The sequence below is a fragment of the Alligator mississippiensis genome, chromosome 3 (assembly GCF_030867095.1).
Source record: "Alligator mississippiensis isolate rAllMis1 chromosome 3, rAllMis1, whole genome shotgun sequence".
NCBI lineage: Eukaryota > Metazoa > Chordata > Crocodylia > Alligatoridae > Alligator > Alligator mississippiensis.
In genome coordinates, this window is record NC_081826.1 from 136,975,868 (window position 1) to 136,988,476 (window position 12,609).

The 12,609-nt window shown below is 46.1% G+C and overlaps 1 long non-coding RNA gene across 2 annotated transcripts in view; it reads right to left on the reverse strand.

Annotated features, from left to right (window-relative positions):
• LOC109284042 (uncharacterized) overlaps positions 1 to 12,609 on the reverse strand; it is a 58,415-nt gene continuing 45,806 nt past the window's right edge. The window contains exons 3-4 of one of the 2 annotated variants that reach the window (XR_002091354.2): positions 2,362 to 2,410; positions 1 to 1,172 (exon numbers count right to left, since the gene is read on the reverse strand). This is a non-coding gene — a long non-coding RNA (uncharacterized LOC109284042). Of the gene's footprint in view, positions 2,411 to 12,609 lie in introns of both variants that reach the window. The other variant, XR_009460878.1, reaches the window with a different exon arrangement.

The window sequence follows — 12,609 nt, forward strand, 5'->3', positions numbered from 1 at the left end:
TTGATTAAAGATTGTTTTACTTACACCGTAGGTGGTCGCGGTGCAGGCAGGAAAAACTTTCTTGAGTTGCAGTTACAAAAAGACACACGTGGAGTTTGCTAGGCTCCACAAAACAAACACGAACAGAGCTCTGGATACACACTCACGGAGTTTGCTAGGCTCCCTAGAACGACCAAAATGAGAGTCTGAAAGGTGACTCTCGACGAGCGCGCAGGGTAGGGTACGTCGAGGGATCGTGCGGCGATGGGGAGAGAGTCTTGGTGGCTGATCAAACCACCGGTCGGCTCCGAGACGCGCAGAGTTTGTTAGGCTCTACCACGTGGCTCAGAGTTCTCCATGAGATAGATGTGGAGTCCCCCTAAATGAGGTCCTCCCCAGAGATCTCCAACTTGGGCGGAAACTGCTCAAGCCTCTTATACGGCTAGCGAGCCAATTGCTAGCGGCCACGTAGGAATAATTTAGAAACAGCCAATAATAGGGTACAAATTTGCATGCGAGCGGCGGGAACTCCTTTGCACTGGGGTCTTCTCTCTGCAGCTGAGAATTGCACTGTGCAAAGAAAGCTCCATGTGGCGGGAAATAATTCTGCAGTGCCGAAGCACACACAAAATCATTGGGTCATGACACGTTAATCATTAACTCCACCTATGTCCCTCCTTGGGTTCCACCCATTTCTCTTCCCATCTGAAGCTCCTCCTCTGTTTACTGTTTACTTCATTAGCATGGAATTGCCTATGCATTTCATTCATTTACATGCTTCTCTGCTAAGAGTGCAAGCATAAGGCCATGAACTTGAGTACTCTTGGTCACTTGCTGGTTCTTTCTTGTTCTTTTGCTGATTTCAGCACCATCTCCAAGGTCTTGTTTCTGCTTTTACCTCCCAAAGATAGTTGATGGGCTGCATCTTGTTCTTACACAAGGAATCATGTATCCTGCACACTATTCCATTGTTAAAGAAACTACTTGCCTAAGCAGTTGCAAGGTTAGGTTAATATATCATTCTGCTTTGTGACCAGCAGCTTTGCTGAGACACAGATTAAAAGACTTGTTCCAGCTGCAGATCCAATGCTCCCCCAAAATCCACATTATTATCACCCTAACAGGTATTTTGAAGGTTTTTCTTGCCAAAAAGTGCACAATGGGTGTGCACATCCTAGCATGTGGAATATATGCTAGAAGGAGAAAATGGAATGTTGTAACAGAAGTTAGAAGAGAATTACATTAATTATGACTCATTTAAATGCACTTATCCAGTTTTGTAGTATTTGCACTGTTTCTGTAAATTACATTCCAATGCATGGGCATGGTCAGCTTTTGATCTTAAATGTCTTTTGTCTAGTCAAAGATTTTTCAGTGTATTCTAATGCAGTTTGTCCTTTCCTGTATCCTTGTGGCAAGGTATTTAGCAGAATTTTCCATTTTTTAGAATTGGACAGGTCTTACCATAAGCACTTCTGCCTTGAATTTGTGACTTCTGGGCTGTCAACTGTACCCCTTACCCACCCACTACAGCCCCCAGTCCCTACTACTTAAAACACCAACAGATAATGCAGATCGCTGTTTCTATCAAGCAAATAGCACTATTAATTTACCATTCATGTAGATTTCAGTGCCAGAGGCATAGTTTTATACTGTGTGAGGTCCATGACTTCTCTGGAGCAGATTCATCTGTCCACAATGGACTGTGGACCTAAGTAATGGGCTGTGCTATTTTGTTAGAATTAAGTTGATTTTGTTTAGTGGCTTAGTTTTACTGCATACTTCAAAATCAACATATGGCTGTTAATCCAATATGCCTAATATAAACTGTGGGAACTATACACTGGCTCAGAACTTTGCCCCGTTTTCCATCTAAAATTGTATTTTAAATTGCCAAGACTTTACAAAATTATTTCAACCAGATGAAAGGTAACTTTTAAAAATGTTATGTAAATATAATTTTTCCTTAAAGGAGAGCTAATCTTTACATTTTAGGTGTAATTGTTTCTTCAAGAAAGAAGATGCTACTGAGAGAGAATGAATAAATATGAGTTGCAAATGCATAAATACTTCTGGAACTGATGATCTAACTTTCAAGTGACATAATACTTCAAAGGAGAACTTAAAAAAATAGATTAGGATCAATAGTACATCCTTGGTTTAAACCCTAATGGGGAAAAAATTGCCTCAAGCTATTTGCTTGGTAGGATCTGTCTGAAAAACAATCTATCCTACAGTATAAGCAAAGGGTGAGATCCTGCAATCAACTGAGCTTGTGCATATCTTTAGATGTCTGCATCCTGTGGGACCATGCAGACTAAACTTATGAAGGTGCATGTTTGTAGAAGCAAGACCCAAATGTTGAGCCTAGTAAAGATTTACCTGAAAAACTCCAGTTGAGGTTGCTGGGCCTGAGGTTTATCAAAATCACCTAGGAGGGAATAAAAAAAAAAAATTGAAGAAAATTGCTAATTTGCTAAATTGTTTTAAAGAAAAACAATCAAGTTTCTGTATGATGACAAATTATGTTGGGCAAACGTGACATACTTTTAAAATGTTATTAACATTGCTGTAAAGGAAGGACTTTTCAATCATATATGCAAATAGGATCACTTGGAGCCTTCCTGCTGACTTCAGTGGGAACGCGATAGTTGGAGTAGTGACAGACAGATGTAACAGACAGGGTCTGTGCCTGCAGTGGCAGTAGGAACTGGAGTGGCTGCACCAGCTGGGCCAGTAGCCTTGGCAGCTGTTGTTTGTGTACCCTGTAAGTGAAGGCTTGAGCTGGTCTAGGTTGCACACTGCTTATTACACTACCAGTTAAGGCTCTCTTAAGCATTTTTAAGTGTGAATGTAGTCCAACATATCTCCAGGGAGGACTGTATAATCAATTCTTCTAATAAAATTAGAGACAAGACATCTTCCCCACCCTGGTTTAAACCACAGAGTGCATCATCTATTCATCAAAAGTGAGTAGGCCATTTTGGAAAGAGGAGCAGGGGGGCCTGCCTTATGCTTAGGGACCTACTGAATGTGGGGTGGCTGCCCCCCCCAATTATGTAGTCAAAATGGCCCAACAACCATGTTGCAGGCAGAGCATAGTTCCCCATGCCTCTGGCCAAGGGGCCCTGATTGGCTGTGAGGGTGGCCCTCCACATTGGAGAGGAGTGGGACCACATGACAGGCTACCCTCACACCCAATCAGCGGTGAGGCTTGGGGGGTAATAACTATCTTGCCTGCAGCCCTTCAGGTGGGCAGATTTCCTGCCCCCCCACAGCGGGCTGCCACAGCTCCCTGAGGACTACTGGCTCCCTTTGGGGATCTAGTATGTTCTTTTTAGTAAATTGTCTTTTCCTTGTGATTTCATGGGCAATGCTAGATTTCATGAAATCTGCAATATTGCTCTTCTGGTAGGTCCCTACTTGTGCTATACAATTTGCTAGTAGAAGTTGCTGTCTGCATACATCCATGTTCATCTTTGAGCTGTATCTAACACAACTCTGCTGGTAAAGTCAGATCTAAGTTGCCTATCAGTATTGTTGCACTAGTACAGTGTTTTTTGAGGACAATGCATTACTTGTACCAGTATAACCAGTTCTCCAGCAACCATTCCACAATGTCCCTGAACCTGCAATATTTTCTGTGCTAGAGCAATTTGGAGCATTGGGGAGCCTACTTGCACTTAAGACCCCCAGCATAATTTCTCGCTATTGCAAACATGTTGATAGGGCTTTGGCACCAAGCTAGATATCCATTTAAAACTTCTGTGTCTGTCTGCTTCAGGAAAGAAGTCCTCTATATCCTCAGCTTACTAAAAGAAGGAGCTTTGGAAACCTCGGTGCAGAATCCCAGCAAGCATAAAGATATAAAAATAAATGTTGCAGAGGGAGGATATGAGAGGTGGGGTCTGAAGAGAGGCCAATAGCCATGTGAAGGTAAAGGAGCTGTGGCAGTCCTGCCATAATGAGGCTTCTCCCCCACACATGTCTGATACTGCTGTTACAGAGCTAGGTGCCTCAACGGTGACAATACTATGGACAGTTGCAACCCCAGACTTCTAAGCCAACCTACAAAGTCTGTGACAAAGGCAATTTCCCTCCAGGTATGCCTGGACATCGAGTGTACCATGCTCTGCAGGAATGTGGCTCTGGGAAAAGTGTGGTAATGTAGTAATAGATGGAAGAAATAGATGATCCTCATTGTCCTCTCTGGTTGCCTCTGAATAATGAAAAATAAAAGTTGAAAGTAGATCAGCAGTGATGTCTGGCTGGTGAAGGGGCTGGTACTTTCATCCTTCAGACCACAGGATGCTTTGGAAAAGCTGCAAGCAGAGATACTTTTCCTGATCCAGAATATTCATGCCAGTGACCCCTCCAACTTTTATTTAGACAATGCCGCAACATCCAAACTTACCATGCCTGACAGCAGCACCTTTAAACATGCTGCTCTGTACCTCCAGTTCTATTGTGTCTGTGCTACACCAGGGGCAGGCTAACTGCTACTCAGCTGTAGACTGTAGACATGGTCAAGGACCAATAGATAACTGCTTTTTGGGCAAATGCTTAACAGCAGCTAAAGGTAATGTTTTGGTCTTTGAATAAGAATGGAATTGTATGTAGTCAGCTAGATTCCTATTGAAATAATAAAAATAATATGAGTCTCTGTTAACTGAATATAGTAAAGCCAAAATGAATGTTATTGTAACAGAAATCCACCCCAGGGTGGCCACAATGCCCCTGGAGCCCCCTCAGCCCTCATTGTTTTTGCTTTCTGTGGGCAATCTCCACTTCCATTCTCCTGTCACAACTTGATGTGATTATGCTTTTGGAAGGATGGAGACTGCCCTACCAGGCTCCCCAAATGAGATCGCATACTCACGAACACAGGTGTCACTGCTCATTGTCTTAAGGGCTAGTTATGTGGCTGCCTCATCTCCCTTTTTAGCTATGCCTAAGCCCCACAGGTTGGGGTTACTCACTCATTAATGGGCATTAATGCACCCTTTCTGGGCTATAGGCCCTCTAACCCTAGTCAGCTGTGACACTCAGCCTCAGACCCTATCACTTAAGCCTGGGTCCAGGCCCAGGCCCTGCTCCCAGGCCAGTTAAGATTTTCACTGCTTCTACAATCTCATTTTTTTTAACCACCAGTGTTGCCAACCCCAACTCAAGTGTTAGTCAGGAGCCTTGCTGTCTGCTCAGGAATCTTTCTCTCCATGGCTTCCAAGTCAGACTGCCTGCCCAGCTCAGGCCCTAGGCTTATATCCTGCAAGCCCAGCCTCTTTTGGGTCATGCAGTTTCCTTGATTGCCCTCTGCCAAACCTGCATCTCGTTTCTCCTGCAGCCTGCCTTTCCTTATAGCATCAGGAACATCCAGGAAAGGAACAGAACATCTTAATGAACATGGATGCATGCAGACAGCAAACTTTTAATATTTATTCATTAAGATACAGTGTTCCTTTCCTGGATTGTGGTAGAGGCCAAAGTGAAATTCATGCCTAGATCAACAACAATCTCTGCAGGAGGAGAGAAGTTTATGTTGCTGCCTGGCTCTGCAAACATGAGTTCTTTTGCTCTCTTGTAGCAAGAAACCTTTTTGCCTGCCCCGCCCCAGTGTGAAGTCTCTCCATGTGGCAAAAGCCCCTTTTGCAGTAGTTGCCCCCTTTTGGGGATGCTTTCTCTTTTCTACCTTTTCTTCCTTCCTCTCTTTTTCTTTTATCATATAATTATTATTTTTACATAAGGTGTACTTGTAGTGAAAATAGAGCTTGTAGATGCTTTTACAAATGTACTTTAAGTTTAAAAGTAAATTGTAACGTGACAACGTTAGCAAGGGCAGGAATCTCTATATGAAGCAGGTCCCTGAATGCATCATGGTTGATTGTGTAACACAGTAGCTAGTCTGGGTAAGCAAGTTAACAAGTGGCAATAAACAACAAGTGGCAATTAACACCTACAGACTAAGAGGAAAGAATCAATAAAGAGCCAGGAACTCCCTGAAACTTCACTGTTAAAGGTAGGGAAGCCCCGGTTTGAACGAAACAATGCTGGAAACAGACCCTTGGAGCTGAAATACTCCCTGATCAACCACTGCCAGAGCTCTATTCATCACGGCAGTGAATCAATCAAAATTCATCAATGGACTCCAGAGACTGCACGTACATGTGGACGTGACCCCTGGGGCTGACAGCTGCCATCCAGCAGTTACCAAGAGGGACGTCCCTCGAGGTCAATGACCCCTGGATTGGGTAAGCCCGAGAACTGGGGAGTCACCAAAGTCTGCCAGAGAGGGATAAAAGGCAACGAAGAATGACCCCCTATGGCGCCCTCTTTGACCTGACCAGCACCCTGCCTGCCCAGCCAGAAGGACCAGCTGGCATCAGAAGACCCTTCTGCAGCAACTTCGCACTGAAAGAAGCCTCGACTGGCCATCGACGGTGGACTCCAGCACTTGTGGATAGGTATATCTTGACACCAGTGCTTAGTGTTCAGAGCTGCTACTGTGAGTGTGTGTGTGTGTGCATGAATGTGTATGTGTTTAAGGAGATCAGCATCAAGGTTTATCGTCTGACTTTTGCATCCGTCCAATAAACTAGAATTTTATGATGATCCTGTGAGTTGGTCCTTTGTAGCCAGCATTATCTGGTGGAGAACGTAGCCAAAATTCTAAGATTACTGACGGATTGTGGTGATTGGTAATTGTGGAGACAGTGTCTCCTAATAGAACCGACATCTGCAGAGGAGTGGGCATTTGGTTATAATCACCCAAGGGGGCTTTGGTTATACACCCGATCTGCAGGACAGGGGAGGGAGTGGGAATTGGTGAGGGAATTCCTGTGAAGAGTTGGGAGTCTGAAGGCTCAAGGAAACTGACTCTCAGGAATTATTTGTTTTGTTTAATTTTGTTTCACAGATTTTCATAGATTTCATAGACATTAGGGCTGGAAGGGATCTCAGAAGATCATCAAGTCCAGCCCCCTGCCTGATGGCAGAAAGTCAGCTGGGGTCATAGGATCCCAGCCAGATAAGCATCTAATTTTTTCTTGAAGGTGTTCAATGTAGGTGCTTGGACCACCTCCAATGGGAGGCTATTCCAGACCTTGGGGGCTCAGACAGTAAAGAAATTCTTCCTTATGTCCAGCCTGAAACGGCCTTGCAGTAGTTTATAACCGTTCAACCGCGTCATCCCTTGGGGTGCTCTGGTGAACAAACATTCCCCCAGATACTGGTGGTCACCAGTGTCGTTGTCATTGTTTGAAAATAGTCCGTGGGGAGCGGGAGGGCTCGGAAGTGTTTGTTTGTTTTGTTTTGTAGTTTGGGGGTAAGGCTTCAAGTATGTTGAGGAAAATGTCCCTGTTTAGGAAAAGGGCCCCTAAAGTGGGAGACCAAGAGGCTAGGTGGGTATGGGGGGAGGAAATTTCCCCCCTGCATAAGAAGATTCTGAAGGGTGGACCCAGCCCATGGAGGGAGGATGTGTGCATCCCAGGCTTTTCCATAGGGGACATGGAGGACCAATTTGAAAGTTTCTGCCTTTGTGAGAGACCCTCGGCTCAAGGCAACACAGTGCCTTGGTCTGGCTACTGTGGCATGCTGTAAAAACAGCGGTTTGAGGAAAAAGCTCAGCAAGCCTCTGAAATTGAGGAAAAGGAGTAGCAAATCCAAATTCTAAAAGATAAGTGTGCCCTATTGGAATCCAGTAATCAGACTTTAAAGGAGCTGTCCCAGAATTTGGAAAATGAGAATGAGCAATTGAGAAAGATAAATCAAGACAATGCCCAACAATTGGAATTATTGGACCAAGTAAAGGCTAGCTGAGAAGCCTTGCAAAAATTGGTAAAGACAATGGCTAAAGATGAAGCTGAGAAGGGAGACAAAGTAAACCATGGCCCCTGTCTAAATACAATTAGGTACTTGAAAAAGGAGCTTCAGGAGCGCAGCCTGCAAGTAGCAGCTGTCATCTGGGGAGACCAAGCCTGGGATCCAGACACCCCCTTCAATCCAGGAGAGATTTGGGGTGGGGAGATGTAGGAAGACCCAAGGGACACAGGGAATCTCTCCTCTAAAGACCCTAAGTCTGAAAAGGAGAGCACTCTGGTACCTGAGGTGACCACAATCATGCAGACCTCAGTTACTGGGGATGCACAGGGCAACTCTAGGGAGACCACAAAAGTGATGGTTCCCCTTAGTGGAGCTGATCTAGCTGCCCTGGGTAAGACCCTGGGCCCTGCTAACATTAAGAATTTGGGACAGTGGTTGCAGAAATCCCTCAATATAGTGGAGTGTGAAACCCTGAGTACCCCTGAATGGCACCACCTATTAAGGGCTTGTGCCACCCCAGAGGTCCAGGCAGCAATGAGCCCTGAGAGTGGCTTTGGAGTAGACACCATTCCCCATGGTGTAATGGATTTGGGAATTAATCTAGGGAGGAAAATATTTAAGGGACAATTTGGGGCAAGTCACCAGACCCCTGGGGAGCTTGTGAGGGACTATGTAATCCGGTGTCTCATGTTGTGGCTGCTATCAGGGTCGGTGTTGCCCCTCAACAGGGCAGGCAACCAGACACATGATATGAGATATAGCTTACCCCCCGGGGTTTTGGAAGGAGGTGCAGGAAGGCATGCACCAGTCTATAATTGGGCTAATGGCTCCACTCCAAGAAGCCCGGAATTATGTTCTGGGGGAAGTCCTAGCCCAGGGTCAGGATGCAGAGCGATTAGTTGGACGACAAGTGGGGGGTGATTGCAGCCACCCAGTTCAAAGAAAAGCCCAATGACACACTGAGTTATGTGGTTACTTACTCCAATGAGATTGCATACCCCAATCTGACAGAAGGGGGGGTGGGGGGGGGGTCCAAATCAATGCCCCAGCCTGCACTGGGTTAACTCAAGAGTAACAAAGGAAAGAGGGGGACAGTGGGATTCGAGCAGCAGTATGGAAATGTTTAATGCAGCATGGGGAACCCAGAGAAAAGTGGAATGGGAAGCCTCTGGCAGAGCTGCTTATCAAGACGGCAGAGCTGGGTGCAGCAGGAGCAGCACTTTCCCAGCCCTATAGAATTGCAGCCTCAGCACCGGTCCCTAAAGAGCACTGACAGGGGCCCCATGGCGGGACCCATGAGCAAAGCCCAGGCTCATGGCAAAAGTTGGGGACCCTCAATTGGGATCCAGGAGGGAGACCCAGAGTACCTGTTACAGTGAGAACCCAAGAGCATACCAGTGCACTCCTGGATACCGGAGCTGCACTAAATGTATTTGGAAGAAAATGGGACCTGAAGCAGTTTGAAACCAATCGAATCATACTCTAGTCCTTCATGGGGCAGGAAACAGCTGGGGTTGTATGTAAGGGGGTAATTGCATGTAGTTCCCAAAGGGACCCCAATTCAATCAATAGATGGAATTCAACAAGAGGGCTCCACTGAACAGTTGATTCTGGGAGCCCTCTTGTTCAACCGGGAAGGCTGGATCCTGGATCTGGCCAATGGGGTTGTGTGGCAGATAGGGGGGTCCTTGCCACTGGGGTATTCAGCACAAGCTGCTGAAGTGAGAGCCATAAGGGAACTCGTTGCACAGCATAACCCACCTGAAGGGAAACTATGGATCTACACTGATTCAAACTTCTGTGTTAATGCTCTGCTACATTGGGTATACAGTTGGAACAAAGCTAACTGGCATACCGCTGATGGCAAGGAAATTGCTCAAAAAACTGATTGGCAGGCAATTTGGGAAAGGATTCAAAGATATCCATCCTCACTATGCATTCGACATGTTAAGGGTCATCAAAAAGCTGACATCTTAGAAGCTAAAATGAACCAATTAGCAGATGCTGCAGCAAAGAAAGGGACATGGGAGGATATCTCAGCAATACAAACTCGGTCCTCAAGCCACCAAAATTAGAAAATTCAGGAGGAGTATGCTGTTCATCAGGGAACTGGGGAGGTTAGATGGGTACCACCCCCGGATTGCAGAGAGTAAATTATTAGTGCCTGTCATAGTCTCAGACATGAAGCACCCAAAGCCACTATAGCCAGGGTGAAGGAGATTGTTTACTGGCCAGGGATGTCTAAAGATGTCAAGGAGTGGGTGCAGAACTGCTTACACTGTGCAGGGGAGGGAACAAAACCAAAAGACATGGGGCTACTTCTCCACCAGAAAATAGTGGGCCCATGGCAACGAATCCAAATGGATTACGTTGATAAGCTTCCCCGCACAGCCAGGTGAAACCAGTATCTGTTGGTGATCATAGATTCCTTCAGTGGATGGGTCAAGGCATTCCCCATGTGCACCCACATTGCTGAAGCCACAGCAAAAAAAACTGTGGACAAAAGTAATATGCAGGTTTGAGGCCTCTAAAATTATTGACTCAGACTGAGGTCCCCATTTCACTGGAGCTGTTGTCAAACAGCTGCTGCAAGCCTTAGGCATCAGGCAGCAGTGGCACATTCCTCACCACCCTCAAGCCTCTAGGCAGGTAGAGTGGATGAATAGGACAATTAAGAAGTCATTAAGGAAAGTGGGAAATCAAACAGGTACAGATTGGTATCTTAAACTTTGTTTAATCTTAGCTGCTCTCTGGAGCGGGAACTGCTTGGGAATCACCTTCCAGCCCTACCACATTCTATCTGGCAAACGGATGGCTCTAATACCTACCTGGCTTATCCTGTACCCAGACAGCCTGGACAATCCACAGCCCACAGAAATTATTGAATGGGTAAAAGAGCTTCCATATTGTTTGAGGCAGCAAGAGATGCAGATTAATGAGGCTATTCAGCAAGCTTGGGTGTGGATGGACAAGTAGCTCCAACAGCTTCCCAGGCTATGGGAAATTGGACAGTTGGTCATGTATCTTAGACTCACCCCAAAGGCACATGTCCTAGAGTCCAAGTGGGTCAGACCCTTCACTATCATTAATTGATTAAGCCCAACTGTGGTCCAAATTGACAAAGGAAAATCTGGGAAATGGGTGCATGTGTCACAACTGAAACTCTTCAAAGGGGCAGAATAAACCTAACCCTGAACCTAGCCTTGTCCTAATAGGATACTTCCCTTCATCATGAGAAGAGCAGTTCGAGAGGCGAAGGAGTAAAACCACCTAACATTTGAGGAACCAGGTAAACAATCTCTTAACCCTGCTGGCCACCCTTCTTGGCTAGCAGGAAGGAATGGCTCTGTGCCGATGGAAAATACGCATTGGCCGAGCCGATCAGTGCTCACCCTGATGTTGAGGCAGGGAAAGGCCAGAGAATTCCTTGACTTGTGACAGCCACCCTCTTATAGGTAGTCACCCTACTGGTCTACAAAGACTTGCATTAAAGCAGGCACACACCTCTGACTAATTTACCTGATCCCTTTCCCCTACCCTCCGGAGCCAATTCTGTTTTGTTTTGTTCTAATGCTAAAGCTTTCAACATGGAGATCCTTTGTCTGTGGGGAATCCTTTCATGTGGATCCTCCGCTTACTGCCAGCCTTCACTGTGATTCAAACAGTGAACTGACATTACAAAGCAAAGGTGTCAAATGCTGTCTGGAGGTGGCTAGCTGTGATGCCAGCCTGGAAGGCATCCAGGACCTACAGGGGCTGACCTCCCAGCAAAAAGGCTGCAAACTTTAGGCAGCCCGCTCCTGGCGGATTCAGAATGGCATAAATGAATTTAACTTGCATGATTCCTCCCACCTTGTCATTTTTCTCAAGACTAGGTGCGATCTTCATGCAGAGTGTGTCATGTAGGATTGAATCCTGGTACGGAAATCCAGGATTACCAGGGTGGTAAGGTCTGGAGAACTGCCAGAATTCCCATTCCAGCAAAAGGAAGGGTAATGCCAGGGTGGATGCAGGATGGACTGACTGGGTGTATGGGCACTCCCATGCTTTTAGACAGATCCATTCACCTAGACCCACACCTGCCCCCATGATGTTCACAACCATACCCTCTCCACCACCACCTCCCCCCTGTTCCTGTATAGCAGGGAACCTTTCCAGTCCCCTGCCTGCTGGGGAACACACCATCCAGGTGTGCTGGGGCAGCAAGAGTACTAGTCCAGACATCCCAGCATGAATGACCATCAGCTCTCCACAAGGACAGTTGGCTGTCAACTTCACACATCCAAAATCTGAGCCCACAGGATTTATCCTCAATGCCACCAGCTGCCCTGAGGAATGTCCCCTATCCAGCTGTGGCACTCTAGTGTATGACTTCTCATTATCCAGCTCTGGATTGTGGGAAGTTTCTACTTCCAAGGGCTCCCCAACCCTACCTACAGATATCATAATCCATGACAAAGCACAAAGACATTAGCTCAGACCTTTCATAGTAAGGCAAGATATCAATAAACCTTTGTTGACTAATATGACACAATCCCTATGGAATGTCACTATCAATCTGCAATCCCACAGCATCACCCAGTCATATCCACAGTGTGCCAATTATGTCATCCCGCTAAGTGCTGGATGGCAGGCATGGACTCAGCAGGTCACGTATGAGCCCTCCAACAGCTCTGGATCCAGTGGCCCACGACACCAATGATCACTAGACACAGTGCTGGGAGCAATTGGGACTGGCACTGGTGTCCTTAATACCATGAACACAGAGGTGCTCTGGAACAGACTGGAACTGTGGGAAAACTGCTTCACCAC